The following is a 12,266-nucleotide window of genomic DNA, read 5'->3' on the forward strand; positions in this document are numbered from 1 at the left end:
TCAAGCGAGCCTTGTGCACCACACCAATACTATCTCTCCCCGAAGGGATAGAAGACTTCGTAGTCTATTGCGATGCATCGAACCAAGGGCTCGGGTGTGTTCTGATGCAGCGAGGTAAGGTCATCGCCTACATCTCCAGACAGTTGAAGACACGCAAAATTAACTACACGACCCACGATCTTGAGCTAGGAGCAGTGGTGTTTGCTCTGAAGATCTGGAGACATTACTTGTACGGGACGAAAAGCACTATCTTTACCGACCACAAGAGTTTACAACACATATTCGATCAGAAGGAACTCAACATGAGACAACGAAGGTGGGTCGAGCTACTCAGTGACTACGAATGCGATATTCGTTATCATCCGGGTAAAGCCAACGTAGTAGCAGACGCCCTAAGTTGGAAGGAATATTCTAGTCGCAGGGTCAAGTCATTGTCAATAACCATCCATTCACACTTGTCTAAACAAATTCAGGCGGCCCAACTTGAAGCCATGAAACCTGAAAATGTGCCGAGTGAATCCCTCAGAGGAATGGACAAGAATTTAGAAGCCAAGGGTGACGGAGCCTTATATTTCATGGACCGGATCTGGACACCGAAACACGGTGGTTTCCGAGACTTGGTCACGATCAAGGCACACAACACTCGGTATTCCGTCCATCCAGGTTCAGATAAGATGTATCTGGATCTTAAAAAGCTATACTGGTGGCCTAATATGAAAGCAGAGATTGCTACCTTCGTAAGTAAATGCCTTACTTGCGCAAAGGTTAAGGTCGAGTACCAGAAGCCCTCCAGATTACTGCAACAACCAGAGATTCCAGAATGGAAGTGGGAGCGGATCACTATGGATTTCATAACCAAGTTGCCCAAGACAATGGGTGGACTTGATACCATATGGATCATCGTTGATAGATTGACCAAGTCTGCACACTTCCTGCCTATCAAGGAAACCGACATGATGGAGAAACTTACGAGAACATACATTAGGGAAATCGTACGGCTACATGGTGTGCCTATATCCATTATCTCCGATAGAGATAGTAGGTTCACCTCAAGATTCTGGCAATCACTACAACATTCCCTGGGAACAAGGCTGGACATGAGCACAACCTACCATCCACAAACCGACGGACAAAGTGAGAGGACCATCCAAACACTAGAAGATATGTTGAGAGCCTGTGTGATTGACTTTGGAAAGGAATGGGATACTCATTTACCCCTTGTCGAGTTTTCTTAAAATAACAGTTATCACACAAGCATCAAGGCTGCTCCATTTGAAGCCCTCTACGGCCGAAAGTGCAGATTCCCTCTGTGCTGGGCTGAAGTGGGTGATACCCAATTAGCCAGGGGGCAAGCTTCTGACCGTACTCTCACTGGTCCGGAGATCATTCGGTAAACGACAGAGAAAATCGTTCAGATCCGTGAACGATTCAAAGCCTCTAGAGACCGACAGAAGAGCTACGCTGATAAGCGAAGAAAACCTTTGGAATTTCAGGTGGGAGACCGAGTCCTTCTCAAAGTCTCACCCTGGAAAGGCTTGATACGCTTCGGTAAGCGTGGGAAGCTTAATCCGAGGTACATAGGGCCTTTCGAGATTCTCGCAAGAGTCGGCCCTGTAGCTTACAAACTCGACCTACCCGACACACTTCGTAACGTACATTCTACATTCCACGTATCTAACTTGAAAAAGTGTCTGTCCGATGAGACTCTTGTAATCCCACTCGACGAGATCGAGATCAACGAGAGCCTCAACTTCGTGGAAGAACCTGTAGAGATCATGGACCGTGAGGTCAAGCAGACGAAACAAAGTCATATCCCGATTGTGAAGGTTCGCTGGAACGCCAAGCGAGGACTGGAATTCACTTGGGAACACGAGGATTAGATGAAACTGAAATACCCACATCTCTTTGCTTAGTTATTTGTGTGACAACCCGATATTTCAACTCTTAGTAATAGCCTAATTGGCCAAGTATTGTAACCACTTTTGAGTTAATAAAATTTACTTTGATAATAAAATGTCCAAAAAGTTTCTATTTAACTACCTACTATGTTTTATATCATTAAACCGGGATCGTACGTAAAAAGAATGCCCGAACCCGGCTTCGTATACTGAAGTTAAGATTTTTCCAAATTCGGCTTAGCAACAGTCAACTAAAAACTCGAATCAGAGATCGAGCGACGGCCGGAATGACCAAAATGTGAATTGAAGGTCTCGATAATGGTATTTCAGTGGTAAAAAGTCTGGCAAAAACCGACGTCAGATAAAGAAGTTATGAATTGTTTAAAGAAATTTCTTAATCACGACATTTATAAATAAATAATAAAAATAATTTCGGAATTTGCCGACGGAATCTAAACGAAAGTTGTAGAGTATGGTCTCACCTTCGCGGAGATATAAAGAACGTCGAAAACGGAGTTCGTATGAAGAAGATATGAATTTTTGAAGTTTATTAAATAAATTATATATTTATTTAATTAAAAATTCGGTATTATCCGAAGGGGGAGTCAGCGTACTCATCCGAGTTACGCGCCGCGTAACCCCGTACGCCCCGCGTACGTGAAGGCCTTGGCCTCAGATCGTCCACGTCGCGCCTGTGCGAACTGCCGAACCATCCCATCCGAGCTCCGAGGCAGTTGAGGACTCGGTCATGCATGACGTACGCGTACGCCCCGCGTACGAGCGTACGCCCCGCGTACCGAGGCGGTTCCAGCCTCCTATAAATAGGGATGTGAGGGTTCCCGGAAAAATTGCTCATTCTCTCTCACTTTTCTTGTGTTTACCTCGTTTTCCGTGCCCGCACTACCCCGAAGCCCTGGTCATTTTGTGCAAGTCCCGAAGGTCGATTTTACTCCCGAGATTCCCGAGGATCCCGAGAAAAATCCGTTTCCCGAGACGAAACTCTGCCCGGTTTTCCATCTCGTTAACTTCAAACTTTCAACTGAGTTCATACCCCTTAATTAACCCATTTTAAATATTCTAAACGCTTTTATATGCTTTCTAGGGGGGGGGGGGGAATACAAGTAAAACACACGACTACTATCGGGTGTTATATATAAAGATTATTATACACTTTTATTAAGTAAAATCATATGTGATTTATAAACTTTATAGGGAACTCTCGTATACAAAATATATTACAATAGCATTCTATCTTTAAAACTATAAATTGTTGTAATACATGTATAAACTAAACATTTTTCCTAGATTTAAAGTATATGTGTCTATCTTAGGCTCTACAAAAATCTATGCTTTTATAACAAGTGATTCCTTTTCTAGATATTCTAAAACAAACGAGGCACACTTTTAGAAAACTATAATAGGTATAGTTTTATAAGGATATTGCTAACTATTACATACTAGAAACACGATTTTCAAGAAATCACTTTCATGTACAATAACAAACGAACATTTCAATACGTAAATCTGTTTTTATACTACGGTTCTGTGAGACATTTACTTCACGTACGTTTGAGTACGCATTTCAAGTCCTGTATTATATACCAGAATCCCTTGGAGGGGGAGCATGATCTTTGTGTATAGATCTATATGGGCGTGACAACCCGCACCCTGACTGTTAGCTACAGTCCACCGTTTGGGGTGACAAACGTCATAACATTCCAATGTCTGAAGAACGTTGTGTATAGGCATTCCGAGTCAATAGTATGGTTATAAAGCTCACAGGAGGTATTAAAAATACATTGATTTACGAGGTTTTCAAACATATTGGTTACTTTTACACTTACATACATTTTTGGAAACAAACTTTGGTCTGGAAGGAAGACTACTTTTATACTAGTAGAAAATACAGGATTTTCTAAACACAAACAAACAAGGACAAGATATTTCATTTCATACAAACATTGTCATTAAATACTTATGAAACTCACCAGCTTAAATGCTTATCTACTCTTTCAAAATTACTTGTATGTCCCAGGGATTCGGTAACTACAGGTATCATTATGCTTTTGATGAAGGGATGCTGCGGCGCCGGTTTAATCTTATATTTTGACATCATATTTGTAATTGGTTTTGAACATGTAACTTTTGACAAATCGAAACTTTCAATTATATATATGATGGTTGTATTGCTTTCTTACTATGTATTCATTTGTTACGTTACCACATGAAGTCATCCGCCCCCGAACGTTTCCGTCGTTCAGGTTTGGGGGTGTGACAGATTGGTATTAGAGCAATGTTTATAGTGAACTAAGTATATCGAACCTCATAAGATATACAAACTATAAATGCTTAGGGACTCAAAGTCTCTGATAAAAGTTTTTTTACCTGAAATCCTTATTTCACATAAGTAGGTTATTTTAGGTTATAAAAATCCGAAATACATGCATACAACGACACATTTTTATGATAAGAACTATACAAAAAGTTTTAGGACAAGTTGGACACTACGACTAATTCTCGAGATATGTAATCAAATTTGGGACGAATATAGCCTGATCAACTATGTTTATCCGAAATTTGACTAACGTATGTCATGAAATGATCGTAGTGAGCAACAAGTCAAAACTTAACAAAATAGACACTAGTATCTAACGTACAAATTAAATACTATAGGAGTATTTGGTGCATACACTAGATTAATTAGTATTACATGTCTCAAGTTTTATTTGAATCTTATAACCCTATTCCCGTATAGTCAAAATGGCTGGATTTCACCCGCATAGAGACCCCTACCACCCACAACAAGGAAACGGAGGATGGATTGAAGAGGATCCGGAGGAGGACGAAGAGCCCATTGAGTTGGATGCTGGGGACGACTCCGGGACAGACTCGGAACCGGAAATAGTCAACCCTCCACCCATTAGGAGGAACTTTCAAGGACCGACTCCCGTTTGGGGAAGTCACCTCCACCACTGGAGCCAACAACAAAGTCTACGCCCTCCCTGCGGCATGTGCCGAGATTTCTACGATGTCCGCGGTGGAGGTTCAGCCGATCGGGCACTCCCGGTCATGGTGGGCAAACTCGCCAACCAGTCCTACCAATCGGGGGTTCAAGCAAACCAAATCCGAGAGGTCAACGTGGAAGTACAAATCCACATGGCCGATATCAACCGCCTAGAGATGTTGTAGAACGACATCCACCTTCGCGCCGAAGCATTCCAAGCACAAGCGAATGCAGCCTTCGCAGAATTGAGGGAACAACAAGCCGTCTTTGATAGGCGTCTTATGGAGTCGAAGCAATCAGATGCAGAATCGAGCTCCAAGTGCAACACACGTCGCAAGTAGTACTTGTGAAAACCTCAAATTTTGTTATAACTTAGGACCTCGGCTAAAAGTCTTTAAATTTCTCGAACTTTGTAATCAGAGACCCTTATAAGGGTCAAATTTTCATGATCGTTGTATCAACTTTTATATTAATATAAGTGACACTATTATTACTACGTTGAGTATTTCGTTTAAACCTTGAAAAGTCATCGAGAAACCAAATACTTGTTTCATACTTTTAGTCTTACAAATAACTTTCATTTTTCTATGCTATCATCTATTGTTGAACCATGGGAATTTGGTTCATGAGACACATTCATTTGTCACTTATTCTTATCCATATCATCATCTTTTAAACGTATAGTTAAAGATGCCGCCACACAGGAATACCAGATGTAACCCTATCAATGAAACACCGATACCACCACCACCACCACCTTCACCTCCTCAATTTGATGTTGTCATGTTCCAAGCAGCAGTCACGGTAGCGGTAGCGGCTGCCATGTCACAGCTCAATAACTCGAGTACTAATGACTCGAGAACTGGCGCACACCTATCCAACCATGGCGAGAGTCATGGGCAACCCCGAGAATGCACTTATAAGGACTTTACTAATGCCAAACCTCGTATGTTTTATGGAACTGGTGGTATGATGGCTCTGAGATAGTGGATTGAAAGGACAGAATCAGTCTTCGAAATCTGCTCCTGCCCCGAGCACAGCAAAGTCAAATTTGCAACCTTCACACTCATTGATAGAGCTTTAACTTGGTGGAACGGCCATGTTAAAGTACTTACTCTAATAGTGGCAAACTCCATAAGCTGGGAGAGTCTCAAAGCCATGATGATGAGAGAATACTGCCCATGGGGAGAGATTCAAAAGCTTGAACATGAACTCTGGACTCTCGGAATGGTTGGTACCGACATCGCAACATATACCAACAGATTCTGCAAACTGGCAATCCTTTGCCCAGATATGATTGCTCCTGAGAGCAAGAAAATAAAGAGGTACATATGGGGGCTGATGACCCAAATACGGTCAAGCGTGTTAGCTTCCAAACCTGACACCTTTGAAAGTGCTAAGGAACTGGCACAATCTCTGATTGACTACAGAGGCCATCAGAACTCAACCGTTTCTGCACCAGAACCACAGAGAGGAAACAACAACCACAACAACAACAACCACAACAACCACAACAACAACAACAACAACAACAACAACAACAACAACAACAACAACAACAGGAAGAGAGTGTGGAATAAAGGGAAGGGTGGGTCTTCCCAAGAATCCACAAAGAAACAACTGGTTTCAGTGAATGCTGCCACGATACGTACTACAGCTCCTACAAATACCTACACAACAAAGCCTTATGAAGGTAACCGTCCAAAGTGCACCAAATGCACTTACCACCACCATGGACCTTGTCGGGAAATGCAGTGCGCCAACTGCAACAGAAAGGGACACACAGCCCGTTTCTGCAAGGATCCCGCAAAGCCGATCACTCAAGTTCCCCGTGCGGGTATAGGCCAGACTTGCTACGGTTGTGGCGAGGTGGGCCACTACAGGAGGAACTGCCCTAAGGCAGCAGGCACCGGCGGTGTGGGATGAGTTTTAACTATAAGCAACGACGAAGCTATAGCTGAGCCAACTGTAGTTGCTGGTACGTTCCTCCTCGATAATTCATATGCATGCATATTATTTGATAGTGGAGCGGAGAGAAGCTTCGTGAGTCAAAAATTTATTCACTTACTTAAACCTAAACCTAGCAAACTAGAAAAATCATTCACTGTAGAGATGGCCAACGGAAAAACCGAAAACACTAACTACATGTACAAGGACTGTACGTTAACTTTAGACGGTCATTCTTTCCCAAGCAATCTCATGTCGGTTCCTATTAAAAGTTTCGATGTCATAGTCGGCATAGATTGGTTAAGTATTCTTCGCGCCAACATCATGTGTTTTGAAAAAGCAGTTCGTCTTAATCTCCCTAACAACGAAACATTAGTGATTTACGGCGACAAATCAAGTACGAACCTTCGTATCATTTCGTGCATCCAAGCTCGAAAGTGTTTACGGAAGGATTGTCGAGCATTCCTAGCACACATGGTCGATACAAGCCAGGAACTAAAGGACATCAAGAACATTCCAGAAGTACGCGACTTTCCTGATATCTTTCCAGAAGAACTACCAGGATTACCACCACAACGCCAAGTCGAATTCAGAATCGACTTAGTTCCAGGAGATACCCCAGTAGCAAAATCGCCTTATCGTCTAGCACCAACAGAGATGCAAGAACTGTCCAGTCAACTTAATGAACTCCTGCAAAGAGGATTCATAAGACCAAGTTTCTCACCTTGGGGAGCACCGGTCTTGTTCGTAAAGAAGAAAGACGGATCGTTCCGTATGTGCATCGACTACAGAGAGCTGAACAAACTTACTGTCAAGAACCGTTACCCTCTACCCCGTACTGACGACCTATTCGATCAACTCCAAGGAGCAAACTACTTCTCGAAGATAGATCTACGCTACAGATATCACCAATTACGGGTACTTGAGGGGGATATTCCCAAGACAGCTTTCTGAACTCGTTATGGGCACTACGAATTTGTAGTAATGCCATTCGGATTAACCAACGCACCAGCAGTATTTATGGACCTAATGAATAGGGTATGCCGTCCCTACTTATATACTTATCTACTCCCGAAGTAAGGAAGAGCATAGTCAACACCTACGAAAAGTCTTAGAAACACTGCGATCGGAGAAACTCTACGCGAAGTTCTCTAAATGCGAATTTTGGATTCGAAGAGTCGAATTTTTGGGCCACGTGGTTAGCGAGAAAGGGATACACGTGGACCCCTCCAAAATCAAGGCCATCGAGAACTGGTCGGCACCAAAGACACCTACAGAAATTCGTCAATTTCTAGGTCTCGCTGGCTACTATTGTAGATTCATAAAGAACTTCTCTAGCATTGCGAAACCTCTTACTACATTAACCCAGAAAGGCGTGGCCTTTGACTGGGAAGTGAAACAAGAGAAGGCGTTCCAAACACTGAAACAGGCCTTGTGCACCGCACCGATACTATCCCTCCCCGAAGGGATAGAAGACTTCGTAGTGTATTGCGATGCGTCAAATCAAGGACTTGGTTGTGTTCTTATGCAGAGATGGAAAGTTATTGCTTATGCCTCCCGACAGCTTAAGACACACGAAGTGAACTATACGACACACGATCTTGAGTTAGGAGCAGTAGTATTTCCTCTTAAGATCTGGAGACACTACTTATACAGAACAAAGAGTACTATTTTCACCGATCACAAGAGCCTTCAACACATTTTCGATTAGAAGGAACTCAACATGCGACAACGACGATGGGTTGAGTTACTAAATGACTACGAATGCGAAATTCGTTATCATCCTGGCAAGGCTGACGTGGTAGCTGACGCCCTCAGTCGAAAGGAACACACTGGTTGGAGGGTCAAATCTCTGACTATGACTATCCATTCCCACTTATCCACGCAAATTAAGGAGGCACAAGTGGAAGCCTTGCGACCTGACAATGTGGCGGGTGAATCCCTGCGAGGAATGGAAAAGAATCTAGAAGCCAAGGGTGGCGAAGCATATTATCATATGGACCGAATCTGGATGCCGAAACATGGCAGGTTCAGACACGTAGTAATGACTGAAGCACACGACACGAGGTATTCCGTTCACCCGGGTTCAGATAAGATGTATCTGGATCTTAAGAATTTGTACTGGTGGCCTAACATGAAGGCAGAAATTGCTACCTTCATAAGTAAATGCCTTACTTGCGCTAAGGTTAAGGTCGAGTATCAAAAACCGTCAGGATTACTACAACAACCAGAGATACCAGAATGGAAATGGGAACGGATTACTATGGACTTCATAACCAAGTTACCCAAGACGACGGGTGGGCTCGATACCACATGGGTCATCGTCGACAGATTGACCAAATCCGCGCATTTCCTACCCATCAAGGAGACTGACAAAATGGAAAAGCTTACAAGAACTTACTTAAGGGAAGTAGTGCGACTGCATGGTGTTCCGATATCCATTATCTCCGACTGAGATAGTAGATTCACTTCGAGATTCTGGCAGTCACTACAAGGTTCCCTGGGGACTAAGCTAGACATGAGTACAACCTACCACCCACAAACAGACGGGCAGAGTGAGAGAATGATACAGACTTTAGAAGATATGCTGAGAGCCTATGTGATTGACTTTGGAAAGGCATGGGATATCCATTTACCCCTTGTCGAATTCTCGTACAACAATAGTTATCATACAAGCATAAAGGCTGCTCCGTTCGAAGCCCTCTATGGTCGAAAGTGTAGATCCCCTATGTGCTGGACTGAAGTTGGCGATACCCATTTAGCTAAAGGAAGAGTTCCTGAAAGCACTCTCACCGGTCCGGAAATCATACGAGAAACGACAGAGAAGATCGTTCAAATTCATGAACGATTGAAAGCCTCTAGAGACCGACAGAAAAGCTACGCCGACCAAAGGAGGAACCCTTTGGAATTCCTGGTAGGAGACCACGTTTTATTAAAGGTCTCACCGTGGAAGGGTTTAATACGCTTTGGGAAGCGTAGGTAACTAAATCCTAGATACATAGGGCCTTTCGAGATTCTTTCCAGAATCAGCCCTGTAGCTTACAAGCTTAACCTACTGGGTGAACTTAGTAACATACATCCAACCTTCCATGTCTCAAACTTGAAAAAGTGTCTGTCCGATGAGACTCTTGTTATTACACTCGACGAAATCGAGATCAACGAGAGCCTCAACTTTGTGGAAGAACCGGTAGAAATCATGGACCGAGAGGTCAAACAAACAAAATAAAGTCGCATACCCATCGTGAAGGTTCGCTGGAACGCCAAGCGGGGACCTGAATTCACATGGGAACGCGAAGATCAGACGAAACAAAAGTACCCTCATCTCTTTCATGTTCACTAGTGTCTTTACTACTTTAAATTTCGGGACGAAATTCCCTCTAACGGGGGGATGATGTGACAACCCAATATTTCAACTCTTTGTAATAGCCTAATTGGCCAAGTATTGTAACCACTTTTGAGTTAATAAAATTTACTTTGATAATAAAATGTCCAAAAAGTTTCTATTTAACTACCTACTATGTTTTATATCATTAAACCGGGATCGTACGTAAAAAGAATGCCCAAACCCGGCTTCGTATACTGAAGTTAAGATTTTTCCAAATTCGACTTAGCAACAGTCAACTAAAAACTCGAATCGGAGATCGAGCGACTTTTGGCCGGAATGACCTAAACGAGAATCGAAGGTCTCGAAAATTGTATTTCAGCGTTAAAAAGTCTGGCAAAACCGACGTCAGATAAAGAAGTTATGAATTGTTTAAAGAAATTTCTTAATCACGACATTTTATAAATAAATAATAAAAATAATTTCGGAACTTGCCGACGGAATCTAAAGGAAAGTTGTAGAGTATGGTCTCACCTTCGTGGGGATACAAAGAACGTCGAAAACGGATTTCGTATGAAGAAGATATGAATTTTTGAAGTTTATTAAATAAATTATATATTTATTTAATTAAAAATTCGGTATTATCCGAAGGGGGAGTCAGCGTACTCATCCGAGTTACGCGCCGCATAACCCCATACGCCCCGCGTACGCGAAGGCCTTGGCCTCGGATCGTCCACGTCGTGCCTGTGCGAACTGCCGAACCGTCACATCCGAGCTCCGAGGCAGTCGAGGACTCGGTCATGCATGACATACGCGTACGCCCCGCGTACGAGCGTATGCCCCGCGTACCGAGGCGGTTCCGGTCTGCTATAAATAGGGATGCGAGGGTTCCTAGAAAAATTGGTCATTCTCTCTCACTTTTCTTGCGTTTTACCTCGTTTTCCGTGCCCGCACTACCCCGAAGCCCTAGTCATTTTGTGCAAGTCCCGAAGGTCGATTTTACTCCTGAGATTCCCGAGACTCCCGAGAAAAATCCGTTTCCCGAGACGAAACTCTGCCCGGTTTTCCATCTCGCTATCTTCAAACTTTCAAGTGAGTTCATACCCCTTAATTAACCCATTTTAAATATTCTAAACGCTTTTATATGCTTTCTAGGGGGGGGGGGGGAATACAAGTACAACACACGACTACTATCGGGTGTTATATATAAAGATTATTATACACTTTTATTAAGTAAAATCATATGTGATTTATAAACTTTATAGGGAACTCTCGTATACAAAATATATTACAATAGCATTCTATCTTTAAAACTATAAATTGTTGTAATACATGTATAAACTAAACATTTTTCCTAGATTTAAAGTATATGTGTCTATCTTAGGCTCTACAAAAATCTATGCTTTCATAACAAGTGATTCCTTTTCTAGATATTCTAAAACAAACGAGGCACACTTTTAGAAAACTATAATAGGTATAGTTTTATGAGGATATTACTAACTATTACATACTAGAAACACGATTTTCAGGAAATCACTTTCATGTACAATAACAAACGAACATTTCAACACGTAAATTTGTTTTTATACTACGGTTCTGTGAGACATTTACTTCACGTACGTTCGAGTACGCATTTCAAGTCCTGTATTATATACCAGAATCCCTTGGAGGGGGAGCATGGTGTTTGTGTATAGATCTATACGGTCTTGACAACCCGCGCCCTGACTGTTAGCTACAGTCCACCGTTTGGGGTGACAACCCGCGCCCTGACTGTTAGCTACAGTCCACCGTTTATTTACAAACTATATTTTGAGAATGATAGTTACACTTGAGTAAATTACACAATTTTACAGTAAACAAACATACAAAACAGTTAAGCCTTGGTAGAAGGCTACTTTAATAGAAAATATAGGTTTTTCTGAGAGATTCAAACTTTTACAAATACTTATAAACATTTACATACATTTTACAAACATACACTTGAGACATGTTCAAACGTTTTGATAACAAACACCGACACTAAAATACTTATGAACTCACCAGCTTTATGCTGATAAACTCTTTCAAAATAACTTGTATTCTCAGGTCATCAGTA

The sequence above is a fragment of the Lactuca saligna genome, chromosome 9 (assembly GCF_052625555.1).
Source record: "Lactuca saligna cultivar CGN05327 chromosome 9, ASM5262555v1, whole genome shotgun sequence".
In the NCBI taxonomy this organism is placed as follows: Eukaryota; Viridiplantae; Streptophyta; class Magnoliopsida; order Asterales; family Asteraceae; genus Lactuca; species Lactuca saligna.